General features: G+C 40.7%; 1 protein-coding gene across 6 annotated transcripts in view; it reads right to left on the bottom strand.

The window, feature by feature from the left end:
- hivep2a (HIVEP zinc finger 2a) overlaps positions 1–22,054 on the bottom strand; it is a 179,505-nt gene that overhangs the window by 63,351 nt on the left and 94,100 nt on the right. For 2 of the 6 annotated variants that reach the window (XM_041804717.1, XM_041804720.1), the window contains one exon: positions 11,387–11,517. The exons of the other annotated variants lie outside the window; for them this stretch is intronic. The gene's annotated coding sequence lies outside the window, so the exon portion shown is untranslated. The remainder of the gene's footprint in view (positions 1–11,386; positions 11,518–22,054) is intronic. 6 annotated transcript variants of the gene reach the window in all.

Below are 22,054 nucleotides of genomic sequence, written 5' to 3'. Positions count from 1 at the left end.
GTTGTAGCGAACTGCAGTGATTTGCAGACCCCCCCATGGTCTGAAGATCTATGATCCTGTGATCTTTAGATCCTGCTGAAGAAGCCAACAAAACCACATCATCTGCAAAAAAGCAGACACTAAATTCTGAAGTTGCAAACCCGGGAACCTCCACCCCGGCTGTGCCTTGAATCCCAAACAGTATTAAAACACCAACACTGGTCAACTCCCAGTTCCCTTCATGTTCATGGTCCTGGTCTTCTCTCTAGACCAGTGATACTCAACGTGTGGCTCTGGAGCCACATGCGGCTCTTTTGTGATTATTAGTGGTTCTTGAAATCTTAATTTTAAATATTATTCCCCCTTAAAACTTTAAAGGGAAACTTTGTTGCCCTTTTTCACAAATTTTTGCCTCTTTTCACCCATTAGAGCTACCTTTTCCCATTAAATACTACTTGTTGCCTTTTGTTGCCCATTTTCGCCACTTCTTTTTGCAACTTTTTTCCAATTTTTGCCACTTTTATCCAATTTTTGCCCATTTTAGGTACCTTTTGCAATTAAATACCACGTTTCCCTCTTTTTTGCCCATTTTTGCCACTTATTTTTTCCAAAATTTTCCCATTTTTGCCCTTTTCACCCATTTAGGCTACCTTTTGCTATTGAATACCACTTTTTTCAATTTTTTGCTCATTTAAGGTACTTTTTGCCATTAGATACTACTTGTTTGCAATTTTTTGCCTGTTTTTGCCACTGTTGACTGCTTTATGCTCATTTTAGTCAATTTTCATTCCATTTATTGCCACCTGTAACTCATTTTTCTGTCCCTTCCTCACCCATTTTTGCTATTTTCTGACCCTTCTTCAAGTTTTTCTCCCCATTTTCGTCCCTTTTCACACATTTTTGCTGCTTTTTGACCATTTAAGGTACCTTTTGCCATTAAATACCACTTGTTTCCTTTTTTTTGCCTGTTTTTGCCACTTCTTTAAGTTAGTTAGTTAGTTTAGTTTATTCAATCATAACACAACACCAAACATTTTGCACAGTATAGACATTTCAAACAAAATCAATAGTCATGTGTTGAATAATGACTGAAAAGGCATAGGCAGAAGCAAACTGCTTATAAAAGCCTATCCTACATTTTCAACTTTTTAAGCTACCAACTTCCAGCAATGCAAAGAAACAACAACAGATAATCAGTCACACTTATATGCTTCAAAGATAGCTTTACAAACCATTTTCTTGAAAACCAAAAGAGAATTACATGTTTTTACATTTATATTGGCATCATGCCAGAATTTAACTCCAACAACAGCCACTTTTTCCCATTTTTTGCCCATTTAAGGTACTTTTTTCCATTAAATACTACTTGTTTTCTATTTGTTGCCCATTTTAGTCAATTTTCACCCATTTTTGCTATTTCCTGACCCTTCTTCCATTTTTTCTCCCAATTTTTGCCCCTTTTCACACATTTTTGCTGCTTCTTGACCATTTTTGCCACCGTAAACTATGTTTAATGTTACTTAAGCCGTTCTTTGCCATTTTTCACCTCTTAAATTGTGGCTCTTGCAAAGGTATTTTTCAACATTTTGGCTCTTTGGTAGAGCAGGGTTGGGTAACACTGATCTAGGCTGAGAACTCTGGCCTTTTAGCTACATGTTGATTTTTCTTCTACTTCTTACAGTCTCAGAGATTCAGCACACTTCTGAAGACTTTCACCACAATAAGAAGTAAAAAAAAAATGTACAGTTTTACTGAGAAAATGACCTGTGGTGTTTCAACAACAAAAAAGAAAAAAAAGAAAAAAAAAGGATGTCTATGACTGTTATGTTTCTTTTCAGTCTCACTTGCAGGAATCTGCCATGCAAACTTTGTCTCCTGCAGGCTTCCATAGGTGATCTTTAGGTCTGATATTGTGTGGTTTCTGAGGAAGTAATAAACTGACAGGAAAAATGCTGACGGCCTTAAACCACAGAAACATCTCAACTCTCCTGTAAACTTTCAGTAAACTCTCAAATAAGACTACAAACAGTCTAGAGCAGAGGGTGGAGTTTAATTGGTCAATAAAATCTGTGGAGAAACATCAGCAAAAATCAGATAAAAGAGGAAATGGCTCTTCAAAAAAACTTCTGGATGAACTCACAGTTATGCCTGAAGGGCTCTAAACACAGGATGAGGGTCTCTGTCTGTTCTTTCATTGTTGTGTTTTTTTTAAGTCTGGTCTGAAAACAGAGAAATTTAGCAGAAGACTCATTTTTGTGACACTTAAAACCACTGAACTACTGCGTTCAACCCAAAATCCAATGGACTTACAGGTTATGATCCAAAGATGCTTTTATTGACTTTCCAATTAATCCATGGTAGCATGAATCTGAATCTGAGGAAGCAACAAGCTTTAGTCTATAAAGGAGGAGGCTGGGGTGGAGGAGGTGGAGCTTTGGTCTATAAAGGAGGAGGCTGGGGTGGAGAAGGTGAAGCTTAAGTCTATAAAGGAGGAGGCTGGGGTGGAAGAGGTGGAGCTTTAGTCTATAAAGGAGGAGGCTGGGGTGGAGGAGGTGGAGCTTTAGTCTATAAAGGAGGAGGCTGGGGTGGAAGAGGTGGAGCTTTAGTCTATAAAGGAGGAGGCTGGGGTGGAGGAGGTGGAGCTTTAGTCTATAAAGGAGGAGGCTGGGGTGGAAGAGGTGGAGCTTTAGTCTATAAAGGAGGAGGCTGGGGTGGAGGAGGTGAAGTCTAATGCTGTAAAGGAAGAGGCTGGCGTGGAGGAGGTGGAGCTTTAGTCTATAAAGGAGGAGGCTGGCGTGGAGGAGGTGGAGCTTTAGTCTATAAAGGAGGAGCCTGGGCTGGAGGAGGTGGAGCTTTATGCATCATGCTGTCACCTCTCTAGTAGGCCTGTAGGCAACCAAATAAAAAACCACCAGGGTGATCTTGGTCAGACAAAAGCTTTTTGACCAACCAATCAGCCAATCAAAAGGAAGCTGTCAGCCCTACTCTCTATCGTGATGTGCATCATGCCGTTGCCTTTGTGTCATGCAGAGATGGAGTCAGTGACTTGGACTCGTGATTTTGGACTTGTGCACAATCTTCAGAGTTGAATTTTTCCATCATGAACTCCTGTCCCCCCGTCACTCTTTGGTGTATCATCATGCATACATATGCACATGCTGCAGCCAGCCACAGATAATAATGACGAAGGCTACCCCGCCTGTTTCTGTGGAGATTTTCATGATCATGTCTAATTTTATCTGACACCTCAAACCCATTCAGATAGCACCTGTGGACTGTTAGCAAACTTAGAGCTGCTCTAACTGTGCAGCAGCCACGCTCCCACACTCACATAGCCACATCCTTCTGCACACGCACACAGGCTGTGGTTAACATGGGAAACATGATGTGACACAGCATCAGTGAAAGAATTCCATACTCCATGTTGTGTCTGCTCCACTGTACCTACAGTTTTGTGTTCTCCACAGCTGTGGCTGTTTGACCAGCCTGTTTCCATTTAGAGGAGAAAGCAGAAAGAGATGGAGAGAGAGAGGGGGGAGGAGGGGAAAAACAGGCGTCCTGTTGGTGTAAATTGCGAGTGGAAAAGAGAAGGCAGCAGTCATATTTTCCATGGGGCTGTTGGGCCAGCCTTGAAACTATTACTGAGTTAGCCCCATGTGTGCGTTTGTCTGTGCATGGCTGTGCACGTGTGGCTTCATTACATTTTCCACAACAGTTTGCAAAAATCCAGCAGGAAGCGAGATGGACAGAGGAAGGAGGAGAGGGATTAGTGCTGTGGAAGGACGCTCTGCTTTTACTGGAAACTTTTATAGTTTGTTAAAAGTTCTCCTGTGATCCAACAAGAACCAATTAGACGCTCCAAGAACTTATAATGTTATATAATGCACCAACAGGCCGCTCATTTGGCTGTAATGGGATACTTGAAGAAATGTCCAGGGTTGTACGCTCCTCTTAGATCATCTGCTGGTTGGCAGAGGTTCACTTCAGCTTAATCTAAATCTCACAGCGCTGAAATAAGAGCAGAGGCAGTGATTAGAGCTGCATGACTGCTAAAGGTAAATATGACAGAGGCCTCAGATCCATTCGAGGACTAACATACAGGCAGATCTCAGCATGTTTCAGAACATGGAAACCAGAGTGAAGAATCTGAGTCATCAAAACAACCTCAGTGATGTGGAACCAGTCTGGAGAAGAACCTAGAACAATCCAAAAGAACCCCCAAGGTTATGGCTGACCAATCAGTAAAGGAACAAGAGAAGTGTCAGAGGTAACGGCTCCTCATGCTGCCAACAGGTCAGAGTTAGCTTCTCAGACTTTACTGACATGGTTAAACACGCGCTCCACACATTAACACCAATATGTGGTCAGCTTCACTGCACACAGCTGCCACCAGGGGGTTCTCGATCAAAACATAACAAAGAGGACGTCTGCAGACATGCTGCTCCGCTCTGTTCTGCTCTATGTTCACATTTGAATTAAGGCTTCGTGGATGAGTTTAACGAGGGAGAAAAGCTGCTAAAAAGTGGCCTTACTGCATGCTGTGAGCTACTCACAAGGCATTTTCAACAGCTTTTCTCTCTCCTTGGGTGAAATTCATCAATGAAGCCAAACACTGTTTGGGAGGGGCGGCACGCTGGAGCTTGGAAACTTGACAATGACAGGAATAATCTTGGCTGCTCTCATAACAGTTCTCCCTGCATTAAACAGCAGTTTTTCACTAAAATCCTGTATTTACAACTAAAACCTTTCACAGCAGCTCCACCAAAACAGCCCGATAACAAGAAACGCACTGTTACAATTAAGAAAACACATTTTTCTGGTTCTGAAAACTGTTCCAAATATGTGATGATACTAAATGCAAACACATAAAACAAAGCAGTTTAATTCTTAAAATTAAAATAGATATTTTAGAGTTTCAGAATTTTAAATTAAAAATAAGAAAAAAAAGAATGAAAGACAAAGAATTATAAAATAAAAAATAAATGAAAAAAATTAAAAACAAAAAATAAACAAAAACATAAATAAAGATAAAACATAACAACATAAAAATCTTAAATTTAACATTTCAATTTAAAAACTTAAACATTAAAAATGTAATTATCAAAAATTTAATTAAAATTCAAAAAAATATATAAACTCATACAAATGAAATAAAAATCTATTTTTTACCTATCTATTTTTTTATCTGTTAGAAAACTCCTGTTACAATTATAAAACAATAATAATTATAATATGATATTCTTCATATAAAATTATTTATAATTTTGTGTTAAGAATATACAATTTCTCTGGTTCTGAAAACTGTTGGAAATTTGAGATAATTTGAAATCTAAACACAAATTAAAAAGAAGTAAAATTCTTTGAATTAAAATAGATGTTTTAGAATTTCAGAATTTTAAGGAAAAATAAAAAATATAAAACAAAAAATAAAAAGAAATTAAAAAATACTAAAATAAATAAATAAAAATATTGAAAGAAAAAAAAAGAAAAATAAAAGAGAGATAGAAATCTTGTTTTCAAGGGCTAAAAATGCCAATTTAATCTGTTCAGTCCTGCTGTGAATTTTGGGAATATTCACATCTTTTCTGTGAGTGTTCACAGGTAAACTTCACTCCTGCCTCCTCCATCAGCTCTAAGCAGAACTGGATGAACTAGTCTGACTTTGAAAAGTGAGCTGCATTATGGGAAACAGTATCTGGCATTTTTGGGGCTGGTCTCTGCAGGACCTGAAACTGTCTGTTTTATTGTATTGCAGCTCTTGTAAGTCCTTAAACTTCCCTGAAATAGAAATGGACCCTGGAGAGCACTTTTAAAAGTACTGAACATCACTCTCCAGCTGATTGTCCCTCTGTCTCCATCTTTGTCCCTGCTGAACCTTCTGAATCATCTTTAAAATGCAGAAGCACCACTTTTCCAGGAAGTCAGTGCTTCCGTTTCATCTTTATAGATCTGGTACGTTTGTGTGACATCCTTAATAAAAACGAGGGCAGTATGTCAGAATAACAAGCATGGATGAACAGTTCCTACTTTATCAGACGGTTTTACTCCAAACTGCCCTAAAGTGACCCACAGACAGCTTCTCCTCTATCCAGGCCGGTTCATGTTTCAGCAGCTTCCCTCTGACTGGAGATTCTTCAAACCAGCGTTAGCAGAGCGGCTGCCCTCTCCACGCTCTCATCCTTGGTTGCAGCTGTTGTACGAGCTGTGAGCTTTATGCAACAGGCCTGTAGAGATGCTGCAGTCTTTGAATGAATGATGCATCAACACTGCTCCAGCCCACACATGCTCTTTAAAAAGTTTGAGTCAAATTCAGGCCAAAGCACTATTCCTGGTGTAGAAGAGAGAGGGGATGATGTTCATACTTATGTAAGCCCCCCTCTCCTCCTCTCCTGCCTGCAGGCAGCTTCAGCAGCTCCACATCGCTGACTTAGTTTTCCCCTCACAAACCACAAACCTGGAGGACATTTTCACAGCCTTGCATCAGAAATCTGCAATCGGAAGCTTTGCAACAAGACCAATAATAGAAGTCAGCATTATGTAGGGCGGGTAATTACCAAAACTTTCACTTAGAGACTTCTCAAAGAGAGCAGGATACAATTAGGGCTTTTGTTGCCTGTATTTACAGACAGAGAAAAGCCCAGTTTAACCAGTATAATCTTAGCTGCTGGGCACTGGAAGCTGCCCATTATAAGGGAGTCATAAAGCATGAAGAGACCATGGTGCAAACGTACAGAAGAAGGATCCTACAAAAGGAGAGAAATAGCATGTGTGAAGCTGAAACGTGTAATCAGTCCCGGGATAGAAAGAGAACAACAGCTGCTCCATGTTTGCTCCTGCAGGGTTGTGTCCATGAACCATCATCCATCCATCCATCCATCCATCCATCCATCCACCCATCTACCCATTCATCCATCCATCCATCCATCCATCCACCCATCCACCCATCCACCCATCCATCCATCCACCCATCCACCCATCCATCCATCCATCCATCCATCCATCCACCCATCTACCCATTCATCCATCCATCCATCCATCCATCCATCCATCCACCCATCTACCCATTCATCCATCCATCCATCCATCCATCCACCCATCCACCCATCCACCCATCCATCCATCCACCCATCCACCCATCCATCCATCCACCCTGCTAAAAGGAAAACAGAAAACCATCAACATCTCTCTAGCTAGCAAAGCCACAGGAGGTTCCTCCTGAGTACCTTTAGGACATTATTGCCTCTGGTGATTACTTCAACACGCCTCTCGCCCAATGACAGCTGGGATAAGCTCCAGCCCCCCCGCGACCCCTACGGGATAGGCAGTAAAGGAAATGGATGGATGACATTTTGTTTCTTGTAAGGATTTCTGTTAACTACATGCACATCCACTGTTGAAAACATCAGAGCAGACAGGGCCCCACGCCCCCCTGAGATCTTTGTTGCCTCCCCTAGGGGTGCCTGGACCGCTGCTCTAGCCCCCTTAAAGTGCCCCCTTACATGTTTGTAAAAGCAGAGCCCCCTCAGGACCCAAGAGAGAAGAAGAAGTGACACGCTGCTGTCAAAAATCCACACAGATTTTAGCTGTTTTACTGATAAAACCCTAAAAAGGCCTCTGCATGCTTTTCTGATCATATGACCTTTGTATAAACTTCTTAATAACTGCTTTATCATGGTTTCAGTCAATATTTGCTAATCTAATTTTGGAAGCCTCGGAGCAGACAAAGCCTCGCACCCCTCCTAAGATCTTTGGCGCCCCCCTGGGAGGTCCCGGACCCCAGGTTGAACATGTTTGAGCAGCAGTTGTATTGAAATCCTGAGTTTTTATTTAGCTTGTTTTGTGTTTCCATGGCTCCTCGGCCTCCTCTGAATCATCAGCCCTCCCTCTCATGTTAGCTTCCATCTCTACCAGAATAGCATTAATCTGCACGTCTCTGCTGCTGATGCCTCTTTAGGCCACCTTCAAGGTGAGAAAAGGAGCACTTTACTACAGCTGGGCCTGCTTTCTCTCAGAGTATGAAGCTATGTCTAAAAAAAAACCCCATCAATCAGGATATTTCTCCCTAAATCTTCAGTCCGTCCACATTTAACAGTGAGCAGAGCTGAAAGGAGGATGAAGTAAAGTCAGAGATTTGAGAGATTTTGTTGGGGACGGCAGCCGTCACTCTTACAGCTCAGGAGGCAGCTGCCAGCTTCACTCCACGGCCAGTTAACTCGATGTTTACAGAGGAATACAACTCCAGAAGGACTGAACCACCATTGGCTGGCTGTTAAATTGGCTGTTGAAGTAGAAAAGCCTTGGAAGCCCGTGCCAGAATGTGAACCAACGTTTGAAAGATGGCTGCTGGTACGCTCGTCTCCGTCCTTAAAGGATCTGTATTTATAAGCTGCAGGAGCTACGAGCGGCGTGCGGTTTATTCCTGACACAATGGGGGCGGTTGGTTGAATGACTACTGTCCCCAACACCCGTTACTCACAGACACAGGCAGCAGTGCTGGCTGTCCACCCACGCACACAGCTAATCTCTGTCCCCTCACATCCGCAGAGCAGCAGGTAGGTAGGAGGTGTGTGGTCTGAGCGTGTGCAGTGGGATGACTAACATAGAATTAAGAAGCCTGAACCCTCCGAAGCACAGATGGCTCCCTTAGAAACTAGACGGATAAAAATCAGCTCATCTCTCTGTTTTTGAGAGAATGTTTGCAGCTCCATCATGTAATCACACACAAAGACACACGAGTGCGAGCGGTTACTGTAACGCTGTACACCTGCACAGCTGCAGTCTTCCTGTTCCATTTCCTGCTGCAGTTTTGGTTTCTGATCTGCATCTCTCTTCCTATTTTTCTCTTTTGATTTCCTTTTATTTTCTCACTGAATCTACAATGACACAACATGCATTAGACACCCCTGCTCAGCCAGAGAGCCAAATAGTTGAAAATACCTCTGCAAGAGCCACAATCTGAGAGGTGAAAAGTGGCAAAAAAGGTTAAAGTGGCAGTAAAACAAGTTAAAAGTGGCAAAAATGGCCTTCAGCAGCAAAAAAGGGGCAAAAATGAGTAAGAGGTGACAAAAAAATGAGTTACAGGTGGCAAAAACATAGCAAAAAATCAGTGAAAAGTGACTGAAACAGGCAAAAAAGCAACATAAGGGCGGCAAAAATGGGCATTAAGCTGTAACAAGGTAACCTTGCAAAGCAGATGGATTTGCCCGTTTCTTGTTTCTCACTGGTGAATCCATCTTCAAAGCTCCCATCTGAACCGTTTGGGCCCAGTTACAAAGTGACAGGACCAATCAGCGACGAGGGGCGGTACTTTCAGGCGCAGCAGAGTCGTGACGTAAACAAGCAGCAGCAAGAGCTGGTGCAGTTATGGAGGAAGAGATTAGCGTGGATGCTGCTAAAGCGCCAGTTTAGCAGCTAGATAGCGGTGCGTCACGTGTTTTGTTGCTCTGATTGGCCCGTAGAGATGTGACAGATGGAACATTCACCCAATCACACTCTGAGTTTTTTTCAAAGCCTCTGCCATTTCTCAAAGGTTTCCTGTTGAAGCTTTCTGATGTGTCAGGTTGGTAAAAAGGTGGAAAACTTGAAAAAAGTGACATTTAATGGCAAAAGGCAGCTTATATGGGTGAAAAGTGGCAGAAAATAGTAAAAGAAGTAAAAAATTAGCAAAAAGCAGTGCAAAAGCTGTGAAAATGGGCTAAAAACAGCAAAAATGGATTAAGAGTGGCCAAATAAAGCTGAATGTACAAGCGTGGGAAACAAACTGATTAATGTGACTTGTAAGGATAATTCCTGAGGTCAAAGTTTCCTTTTTTTTAGGTTTTCTGGGAGAATAATATTGAGGATTAAGACATAAAAGGGCCACATGTTTAGTATCACTTCTTCAGAGCAAATAGAATGAAAAAAATGAACAAATGAGGTGAAATTTAGCCAAAAGTTTCAGGACAAAAACCCAGGCAGGAGCAAAAACAAGATCCAGCACTGATGCAATGGGACAATGCCCGACTAAAGACCTTTGCTCAATTTTAAAAGATTATTTGTCCACCTCTGTTTAGAGATGACTGCTGAAGAGAGCAGGACACGTAGGGGAGAGTCGGGATACAGCGCCAGGATCATGCACTGATCCTGCAACCAGTGCAGTGAGGACTCCAGAGTCTGCACCTCCTTAACCATCAGACTGGTGCCCCCTTTTGCACTTTTCTGATTCCATTTTTTGAAACTGCTGCATGTAGAGAAAGGAACGCAATCTCAGGCTGTCAGTCATGCATATGCATATGCACTCACGTCTGTGCACGTTTCAAAGCAGGTCCTCCACTTGTCCTGCCTGAAGAAACATCCTTGGACCTTAAAGTACAGCACAGACTCAGGGGCGTAGCTGGGGATTTGGGCCCCCTGAAAGAATATTACACAGGGCCCCCTTCACCAGCGTGTCAAGCAACAAATGTTGCATCATTTTAACAAATATGTATGCATTTTAATGTATTTTTCAACCATAATTTTCCCATTTGTGAGCAATATTTTTCTTTGGTTTATCAAATTTACTTGCAGTATTTCACAGTGCTGTTGGCTGGTTCATTTAGTCACTTTTGATTTAATGATGACAGTAATTAGTAAGGAAAAATAAATGACAATACTTTTCATTGCTTCTCAGGGGCCCCTTCCTCCTGTGGGCCCGGGTAATCAGTACCCCCCCCCCAGTTTATATAGTCCTGTAGCCCAGGTTCTCCTGTTTAATTTGATGTGCAGCATCACTGTATTCTTTCAGGATTATTGCATCTATTGCTATCTCACACCGTGTTTGCCAATGCCTCTCAAAGTCCCCCAACTGGGGGACCTCAGGGTTCACAGGGTTAAAGTTTGAGGAATGAGGACTTCCAGTGGTGCTGGTGTGTTGGTTCTGCCTCATCTTATTGGTACGTATGGCTGATACTGTATTTACAGGTTATATAGCAGTTATACATATCAGCAGAAATGTCCATATTTGCTCATACCAGCATCACACCCATTCTATCATGCATCCCTAAACTTAATGGCTTTGGGACCACCTTTTGGGTCCCAACCCCTCAGTTTAGAAACATTGGTTTATTAATGCACAGCAGCTGCTGCAGCTCCCTCTGTCTCTCTCTCGTTCACATGGAAGCGTGCCGAAAAGTGGGACGGTACGGGTTGGATTTTTGGGATCCTTTCCAATTTTCACTCTATGGAAACCCAAAAAAATGCATGCCGTTCCGCACCGAACTGAGCCGGACCGCTTGGTGGAAACGACCTATATGAGAGGCTCAGTCAGGAGAGGATGGACCATAAAATCATCTTCACTGCCTCATGACTCCGTCTTGTCTCATATTCTACATTTTTGCAATAAAAGAAAATAAAAGCATCAGACTCAGTGTGCAGAGTTTGTGACCCTCACCCTGGACTTCCTTCTCCCTGATCCCTGCATCTCTATCGCTGCTCTCTAACTCATCCTCCACCAGTCCAGTCTCCTCTTCTCTAGCCTTGGAATATCCTGGAGACACCAGAGAGATGTCCGCTCCATGTCATCTGCCAGGAAGCAGAAAACAAAGAGATTGCATGGATCAGAGTTTAACTTCACAAGAACTGATTAAAGATTCATTCTCCTGCTTCTGTCTGCAGACGCCCGTCTCTATGAACTCCTGCTCCCTGATTGGTTAATAATAGGATACTATATTTAAAGGAAAATCCAGCCAAAACCTCGAGAGACCTGGTCGAATATGACCCAATAACATCCCAGAGACTGTGAGGATATTGAAAATCACATATTTCCCCTGATGTTTGATTCCCTGTTCCTCCTTGGCTTACATAACTGAGCTAGCATTTAACATTAGACAATAGCCTCTATGATGTCTGTACTACGTCACCGAGGATGAGTTAGACTGCTGATGAAGCTTTACGTCACTTCTGTAACCCAATAAAGAACACTGTCTGATTAGAAGCATTTCAACTACATCAGAAAGACATGTTTGACTCTTCTGATGAGGTCTAGAACACTCAGAGGAATGTCTGAGATTTACATCCATCCAGAAGATTCATCTGAGGTGAGATGTAATCACTGAACCAGTAAACCCCATTTATATCAAGGTTTATTCATCTGTGGACCAAATTTGACTCATTTTAGCCGTTAAAATGTTTTAAAAGGAACAAAGGGAAGAGGATTTAAAGCTGTGGCATTGATGTATAACAGAATAACAGGCATCATCACTAACAGGTTTATCAGATATCACATCCATTCTTGAGTGAAGTCCAGTCATTGGTTCATCAGTATTCCTGGCTACCATTACACCATGAAGACAAAAGAACACTCAGAGAAAAGGTGATTGAAAAGTCTAAGTCTGAGGATGGAGACAGAAACATTTCCAAGGCTCTGAACATCCCCCAGAGTTCAGTTAAATCCATCATGAAGAAATGAAGGAATATGTCACATGTGTAAATCTGCCTAGATCAGACCATCCTCACAAACTGAGTGGGCGTGCAAGAAGGAGACTAGTGAGAGAGGACACCAAGACACCTATGACTACTCTGAAGGAGTTCCAAGCTTCTGCAGCTGAGATGGAGAGACTCTGCAGACAACAACTGTTGGCCGGGTTCTTCATCAGTCAGAGCTTTATGGGAGAGTGGCAAAGAGAAAGACAATGTTGAAGAAAACTCAGATTCAATCTGGTCTAGAGTTCACCAGAAGGACTGTGGGAGACTCCATGGTCAAGAGGAAGAAAGTTCTTTGGTCTGATGAGACCAGAATGGAGCTTTGAGACCATCAGACAAGACGCAAAATACTGACATCACCACAAACACACCATGCCCACTGTGGAGCATGCTGGTGGCAGCATCATGCTGTGGGGATGCTTCTCAGCAGCATCATGCTGTGGGGATGCTTCTCAGCAGCATTCAAGGGAGTGAATACTTTTAATAGACACTGTAGTTACATTTTAAGAGAGGTACACAGAGGCCTGTAGCTGAATAGATTCAATGCAGGAGTATAAATCAGGCTCCAGATAAGAGCGGTGCTGAGCAGTAACAAACCATTTCATTAGTAGTTCATCCGTCAGTAGCTTCATTAAAGTGTCTTTGTTCTGTTTTCTAATTTAAATACTTTTGGGTCAGGTGTTTCAGGTGTTTTCAGGTGTTTTCAGGTGTTTAGCTTTAGCTCTAGCTTTTATAACTATTCACTAAATCTGATTTCCAATAAAAGGTGTCCAGGACTTCTATTTTTGCTGCTTTGGTATCAAACAGGTTTCAGTATTGTTAGAATTTTCTGGAATCATTCACAATTTTAAACATTTGGTGACCCTACAGTGAATTAAAGCTCGAGTAAAAAGCAGTCTCTAAAGTCCAAGTGTTCTAGTCAGAATAAATCCACCAGTGTCTTTCATAGAAGAGAAACCAAACGGATGCCAGCTCACAGCCTCATCCTCCACCACACACAGACTCACAGTGACCCAGAGTGGCTCTGCTCCCGTTTACTCCTGCAGTCTTTACTACTGTTGTGTCTCTCCCTCTGTCTGTGAGGAAACCATGGGAACAGATGAAGGCGCTGTCAGCAGCACCTGCTACTCCTCCTCCTCCTCCCATCATCCTCTCTGCTTTTATCTCACCTTCTCTCCATCTTTTCCTCTCCTAACCTCACATCCTCTCATAGCACCATTTCCACCCTCCTTTCTGTGTGTTGGTTTCTTTCCTCTGCTGCTTCTCCATCACCTCCTCGGCCTTTTGCAAAGTGTCGAGTTTTTCACGAGGAAGAATACAATGAACAGATTCTTAAGGAAGTATTTTGTGCATTTTCTGCATGTAAAAACGAGACGTAAAGGAATCAGACTCTGGATTCATTTGCATGTTTTCTCTTCCTCCCACACTAAAACCAGACACCAGATGTGACTACAGGAGAACCACTGATCACCCACACTGTCAGCAGTTTTAGTGTTAACAGCTGAGGCTGTCTCTGAGCACAGTCAGGGCATCAGGGTATCAGAAACCTGAAAATGACCCATAAGACTGAACAGTAAGACCTAATCACAGCGGGCCCTAATGAGCTGATAATTATGAAGTAGTTTAACAGTAAAACGTAGTTTAGTAGAATGCCCTGAAGTTGGTAAACTGCATTTTCCTCTGACCCCATGGAGCATCCTCCAACAAACTCTACAGATTGAAGATCTCACAGGGTTCAGGACTTTACAGTCTGTTTGTTCCAGCTGACATTGCTTTGATTCATTTCTAATATTTTTTCTGATTATATTTGATTGTTTTGTCCCAGTGTGCTTTTAACCTCAACGCCACTGAAAATGAGGGAAATCTAAAGCCTGATTAATGCCTCTGCGTCGAGGCTACGGCGTAGCTACCTGTAGCCCTGTGTCAACGCGGACCCTACACCGTAGCCTGATGCGCACCTCCAAAAAATCGTAACTACTCGCCACAGCAACGCGGACCACAAGGGCTGTGATTGGGCCGCACAAAACGTCATTTCTGGCAGTTGCTTTTTCTGGCGTTTCTTCCTGCAACACCGCCATTTTTAAAGTTTTTGTGGAGCGATGCGAGTGTTTCAACGAAACACGAAACACCAAAACAAGGATTTGGATGTGACCCCTCTGAAACCAGACACACACACACAGCCACGCCCCCTAGTGGCATGGTGGTGAATTGTAGAGTGATAAGATAAATAAGATAAGATATACTTTAATGTCCCCGAGGGTAAATTTGCCTTGGGCAGAAGTGTAACGTACTCAGCTCAAACACACACTGACATACAAACATCAAGATTAGGAATCAAATATAGTCTGTAACACTATATAAAGTGCCTGAGAGCATCCAACATTATACAAGTTTACACAATACTGACAATTCTAACTTCCCCACTGCAAGAAAAGCACTCAATATACATGCAAAAAAAAAATAAAGAAAAAAAGCGGCGCGTTCCCTCGACGCAGAACCTCGACGTACCTACGCCGTCGTTTCGACGCAGAAGCATAAATCAGGCTTTAATGTCCTTTTGAGAATAAATAAAGTTTGTTACCTAGCCTACCCAGAGATAGCTATGGCAATATGAAGGAAGTGTTAACCAAGAATTGTAGAAGTTCAAATCTTGGAAATTTGCTATAAAAACTCAAAATTGCCAGATTAAAAATGTCTTAAGTTTTGACATAAGACAGTCAAAAGATTTTGAGTTTTAAAAATCGTAAATTTACAACAGTGTAAAATCAAAAAAATGGGAGACACCCAAGTGTCAAAGTGATTTAAAGTAGAAAAAAGGTCTGTTTTTCCCCTCATTGATGAACGGCATTTTAAACCTGACAGTAAGAAAATCAACAGCTCCTCTTTATTACTTTATAACTAAACCTAATCCATAGGAATAATGGATAATAATAATAATAATCATGGGGAGGGTATGAACCCATGGTAATAATCTATAATAATCTGTAATATATAATAATCTATTATCAAGAAATTCCTCATAATATTAAGGGAATTCTCTGTAATTTGGTGTATTTCACAGTAAGTCATTTAGTAGAAATAAAATGATAGGCTTCTGTATAAAATGCTGATATTACCTGGTAATTTCTTTATTTTGGTCGACTAAATTAAAGTGAGTTTTTCCCAAGAAAAGTCTCAGTAATTAAAGAAACAGCCTTTATGTGCCTTTATGTAACATAATGACATTTTTATATCACATAGAAATTACACAGGAGCTATTTAGAAGGCTGACTTTAGCGGCTTATATGCAGAAATTTCAAAGAAGTGACTTGTACACAAAAATAGCTGAAAATAGCATAACAATAGCTGATTTTGTCCCAAAAAATAGCTAGAAAAAGCATAAAACTAGCATAAAATAGCATAAAATGGCATAGAAGTAGCTAAAAATGACATTCAATAGCTCAAAAAAGGATAAAAAGAGCTGAAACTAGCCTAAAAAAGCTGAAAATAGCATCAAAATAGGTGATTTTGTCCTAAAAAATAGCTGACAAAAACATAAAAATAGCTGATTTTGTCCCCAAAAATAGCTAAAAATAGCATAAAAATAGCTGATTTTGTCCATAAAAATAGCTGAAATAGCATAAAAACAGGTGATTTTGTCCTAAAAATAACTGAAAATAGCATCAAAATAGGTGATTTTGTCCCAAAAAATAGCTGAAAATAGCATCAAACTAGGTGATTTTGTCCTAAAAATAGCTGAAAATTGCATAACAATAGCTGATTTTGTCCCAAAAAATAGCTGAAAATAGCATAAAAATAGCTGATTTTGTCCCAGAAAATAACTGAAAATAGCATAACAATAGCTAATTTTGTTCTAAAAATAGCTGAAAATAGAATAACAATAGCTGATTTTGTCCTAAAAATAGCTGAAAATAGCATCAAAATAGCTGATTTTGTCCTAAAAATAGCTGAAAATAGCATCAAAATAGGTGATTTTGTCCTAGAAAATAGCTGAAAATAGCATAACAATAGCTAATTTTGTCCTAAAAATAGCTGAAAAATGCAATAAATGGCTGAAAAAGCATAAAAATAGCTGAAAATGCATGTTAAACAGCTATATTTTAAAAATGATAAAAGTGAGAAATGAGAAAAGTCATAGCAGTCAAATGACGAAGAAACTGCATTTTTTAAAGTTTAAACAGTGTCGATATGTCAAAGTATGAAGGAGGAGATAGTGGACACCGATTAATAAATAAAATGGCCGATGTGAATATTGATAGTGTGGATGCTCAGCATCCCTAATAATTAAGAAATGATGCATAAAGGCATTTACAGTTATTCAGGAAGGACTCACTTTAATTTACAGGGCCAAATAAAGAAATTATCAAAGATTGTATAGAGAAAACGATCATCTTATTTCTAAAAACATACTGGGTAAAATAGCACCTATTTACCAGAGAACTGCCACAATAATACTAAGGATTTCTTTATAATCAATGCATTATTAATATCATATTTCTGAGATATTTCTAGGTTATCACCACCTTATTCATGAGAATTCATTATATAATCATTATTATTACGATAAAATTGTTATTATTAAAAATTTGTAGTTCTTTTAAATTGAAAAAAATTCAAATAAAAGCAGGAGACTTTCTGATGTAATTTACTTTTAGATAAAATAAATTTAAATGAACATCACAACAAACTAACTATGACAAAGTTTAAATTAAGCTGTGATAAAAAATAGTTATAAATCTTCAAGCTCTGATTTTGTGAAGCCATGGGCCATCCCGTCACAAATTTGAAGTTTCCTAAGTTCCCTAAACTTTAGGAAAGCATGTTTAAAAGTTATCCCACTGACAAACAACCAACTGCACTAAAAACAAAAGCTCAACTTCACAAAGAGAAACATTTCTATGGTAAAAGGAACAAAACCCTGATGGCTTCCAAACTCAGAGTAAAACCGCCACGAACATCCAGAGTCTGCAGATGTTTGTCTGAATCCTAAACTGCAGCGCTGCCTTGGAGCTTATTGATCATTTCCTCTCTTCTGGACATTTTTAGGATTCTCTTTTCTCTTCTTCAGCCACTCAAGAGTTTTGGAGCGTTCCCTCTTGAGGTTGAATTCCCTCAACCTCAGCTGTCCGGTGAGGGGACCAATCACACGACTCGGCCTCTGCACCAGCGAACACAATGAGGCGACATTCAACGGAGAGTGTGTGAGTGTGTGAGTGTGAGTGTGTGTGAGGGGGAGAGAGAGAGGGTGGTGTATCAGGTCTTTGTTTTTCCCTCCACAATCTCTCTTTGTCTCCATGTCTGTTTGACCTCCGCCTCCTCTTCCTCACTCGTACTTTCTCTTTTCTTTCCTTTGTCCAGCTCTGGTTGTTCTCTGCAGGAACCGTTTCTTTCTTTCTTATTTAGTGTATAACAAAATTATTATTATTATTATTTTATTTTCTATTATTATTATTGCAGTTATTATTATTGTTATTATTATTTTATTATCTATCTGTCTGTCTGTCTGTCTGTCTGTCTATCTATCTATCTATTTATCTATCTATCTATCTGTCTATCTGTCTGTCTGTCTATCTGTCTATCTATCTATCTGTGTATCTGTCTGTCTATCTGTCTATCTGTCTGTCTATCTGTCTATCTATCTATTTATCTATCTATCTATCTATCTATCTATCTAAATAAATAAATAAATAAAGAGAATACACAAATCTTGGACTAAATCTGATTCACTTGGGTTCACCTGTAGCTGCATTGTTTTGTCCATGAGCCCCACATAGAACCTGGACTCAGATCCAGCCCATGGCTCCATTCCTGGAGTATCTCCAAGGCCTCTTACTCCATGCACTGTCCTTTAAAATAAAGGTATAAAAGATCAATAATCTGTTATCTGAAAGAAGGGGTAAAACCTTAACTTTCAGTCTTTAGAATAAAAAAAAAGATAGTTCCTTATTGTCTGCATGGACTTAAAAATGTGATTAATTGTAATTAATTGTCCAAATTCAGAAGATAAATGACTGAAAACAAAGCATTCTGTGTCATTTTTGCTCCTTTATCTCTTTTCTTCGGTCCTTTCTACCTTTGTCTTCTTTTATCTTTCTAAGTCCTGATTCCTCTTCTCCTCCTTTACGTCCTCATTTTTCTCTCCCTCCCTCCCTCCTTATGTGCTGGTAATCATTTCTCACCTTTTTCCCCATTTAAAGTTACACTTTCTGTCGTCTGCGGTCTTAATTAATCACTCGACTCGTTAACAAACTCTCCCCCTCCACCATTAATTAATCAGCCCTCTGCCTTAATGAACAGTCTAAACTCGTTAAACCTGTTTGGCTCTTAATTAGCCCGTTAGCTCGGGGGCCCGGCGCTCCGACAGGACTATTAGGCCTTACTATAGTCCTTAACGGCGGCCCGTGTGAGCGAGCGCATGTTAAGATTACCTCACTCCCTAATGGGGCTGCTCAAATATTTATAGAGCAGGAAGCTGAATGGGAAGAATGATAGCGCTCAGGGAGACAGCGGACACTGAGGGAGCGCACAAGAAGACGGATGCTGCCTTCCAGTGCTCCTCGGACGCCCAGACTTCCGAGCCAGGAAGTTGTAGAGATATGGAAAGCCCAAAGGGTCAAAAAGATGTGGATGTCACTCAACAACTGGACCTGAATGTGCATCGACAAATGGGTCTAATTTCACCTTTACAGACAGTCTCACTCCACATGAACCTCTCAGTCTTTGGTGATAAACTCGTCCATCTATAGACCAATTAAAGCTGACCGTACTGACCATTACAGCCACTCCTGGGCTGTATATAAACACGGATGTAGCACCAGTGACATCTGAAGCAGAAGTCCATCGCTGACATTTCATTTTCACTGTCTCAAACTAAATCTAGGCAGATTACTAATAGGAAAAGAGGCGGAGCTAAGCAGGGCCTAAAGCCTTCTGAGAAACAGCTGCAGAGCATCCTGAGTCAACCAAGCCACGCCCCTTTTTATCACAGTGTATAAAATCCTCAGCATGCTTCCAAATGTGTGGCAGCAGTTTGGGGAAGGCTCTTTTCTATCCCAGCATGACTGTGGCCCAGAGACCAAAGAAGGACTAGAAAGACTGGAGTCCTGACCTCAACCCCATCCAGCACCTTTGGGATGAACTGGAACAGAGATTGTGGTCTAGGTCTTCTGGCAGTGTTAATTTTATCGACTAGAACTCTTACTAAAAATGTTCAGAGACAGCCTTTTTTCGATGACTAAAACTAGTCCTAAGCCTGATTTATGCTTCTGCGTCGTGTCCAGGGTGTAGGTAAGCTGTCGACGCGACACCGTTGTTAACCATTCAAAGTTCTGCGTCCAGGGAACACGTTGCTCTGCAATTCACTGCCATGATGTGTGTGGCTGTGTGTGTATGTATGTGTGTATGTGTGTGTGGTTTCAGAGGCGTCACATCCGAGCGGCTGTGTCGCTCTCCGCTAACCTGGACGTCTGTTTTTAATGAAAGAGTGGACGCTTGGGTGTGTGATTACAACCAGTAGTCGATATTATATTACGTGTTGTTCGCACATAAGCACAAACCAGAGGTTGCGCTGGACTTTTCTGTTGTCCGTCACTCCTTTAAAATCCCGCTGGAGCCATCCTAACACAGAGCTTCATACAGGACACGCTCGTCACAGCGCTGAGACAAGCTGGAGAGATGGAGAGCAACTTTTTTATTCTGTCTCTGTTATGACCTGTGAGTAGGCTACAAACGTATGCCTTTATCTGTTAGATTTCCATGACTGATATCATGGAAGCTACGGTGTTAAAGTGAGGTTTCAGAGAGAGAGAGAGAGAGAGGGCGGGGGTGGAGCGAGAGAGAATAAAGCAACAGGCGCTGATCTGAATCATCATTCACCCATCTCTCTGTCATATTTCCATGGTTGATATCCACATGTCGAGGTCAGTGAGAGAGCCCACTGGGTACAAGATTTTTAACAGATTAAATAACCTCCTTGATAGTCCATGTGTGCTAAATGGAAAAAGTGCATCTGTCTGTGTGTGCGCTGAAGTGCAGGCTCATCCTCATCATTCCAGCCTGTCAAAATGATGGACAGCCTTCAAAATTCTCCGTCATCCTTCAAAAAAATCAGTCAATGATGGAGAATATTCGGTTAAACGCGACCTCTGCAAACATAACCGATGATGTAGCATAGCCATATGTGCGCTGATAACAGGAAGAAAGACCAGAAAAAGCAACTGCTGGAAATGACATTTTGAGTGGACCAATCACATCCCTGGCTGTCCGCGTTGCAGTGACGCGTAGTTAATATTTTTTAGAGGTGCGTGCCTATGGCGTAGCTACGCGTCGATGCAGAGGGCTACGCGTAGCTACGCCGTCGACACGACGCAGAAGCATAAATCAGGCTTAAGACTGACAAAAATAGATCTGTGATGACTAAAACTAGACCGAGACTAACAAAAATAGATCTGTGATGATTAAACTAGACCAAGACTAACAAAAATAGATCTGTGATGACTAAAACTAGACCGAGACTAACAAAAATAGATCTGTGATGACTAAAACTAGACCAAGACTAACAAAAATAGATCTGTGATGACTAAAACTAGACCGAGACTAACAAAAATAGATCTGTGATGACTAAAACTAGACCAAGACTAACAAAAATAGATCTGTGATGACTAAAACTAGACCGAGACTAACAAAAATAGATCTGTGATGACCAAAACTAGACTAAGACTAACAAAAATAGATCTGTGATGACTAAAACTAGACTAAGACTAACAAAAATAGATCTGTGATGACTAAAACTAGACTAAGACTAACAAAAATAGATCTGTGATGACTAAAACTAGACCGAGACTAACAAAAATAGATCTGTGATGACTAAAACTAGACCAAGACTAACAAAAATAGATCTGTGATGACTAAAACTAGACCGAGACTAACAAAAATAGATCTGTGATGACTAAAACTAGACCGAGACTAACAAAAATAGATCTGTGATGACTAAAACTAGACCGAGACTAACAAAAATAGATCTGTGATGATTAAACTAGACCAAGACTAACAAAAATAGATCTGTGATGACTAAAACTGACCAAAACTAAGTTTATTTTTCGTCAAGATGACTAAAACTAGACTAAAATGTAATGTAGTTTCTGTTGGACATTCTAAACCTGCGATATTTCTCCACTGTTGGTAAATCTGTCAAAAAAAATACATCTGTATATATTCTGCCTCTCAGCTGTAGAAAGCAGGGACCCCAGGTTTGGCAGAGAACACAATACCATGATTTGGTACCAGATTTAGACAAGAAAAAAAAAATGCTTGGACTTAAAGTAAAGACTAAAATGTGAGGACTTTTGTGGACTAAAACTAGACTAAAATGTGAGGACTGTTGTGGACTAAAACTAGACTAAAATGTGAGGACTGTTGTGGACTAAAACTAGACTAAAATGTGAGGACTGTTGTCACTTCTAAACCAATCACTGCCTCTGTTGACCAATTATTGCCTGTATTAATCCCTTTTTATTGCTTTAAAAACCCATTTTTGCCCATTTTAACCCATTTCTGTTTCTTTTTCTTCCTAAGTTAACAAATTTTTGCCACTTTCAAAATCCCATTTCACCACCTTTTCTCTAATTTTTGCCGTTTT

The sequence above is a fragment of the Cheilinus undulatus genome, linkage group 14, assembly GCF_018320785.1.
Source record: "Cheilinus undulatus linkage group 14, ASM1832078v1, whole genome shotgun sequence".
NCBI classification, from domain to species: domain Eukaryota; kingdom Metazoa; phylum Chordata; class Actinopteri; order Labriformes; family Labridae; genus Cheilinus; species Cheilinus undulatus.
The sequence above is the reverse complement of the archived record's forward strand: the minus strand, read 5'-3'. Positions and strand labels throughout refer to the sequence as shown.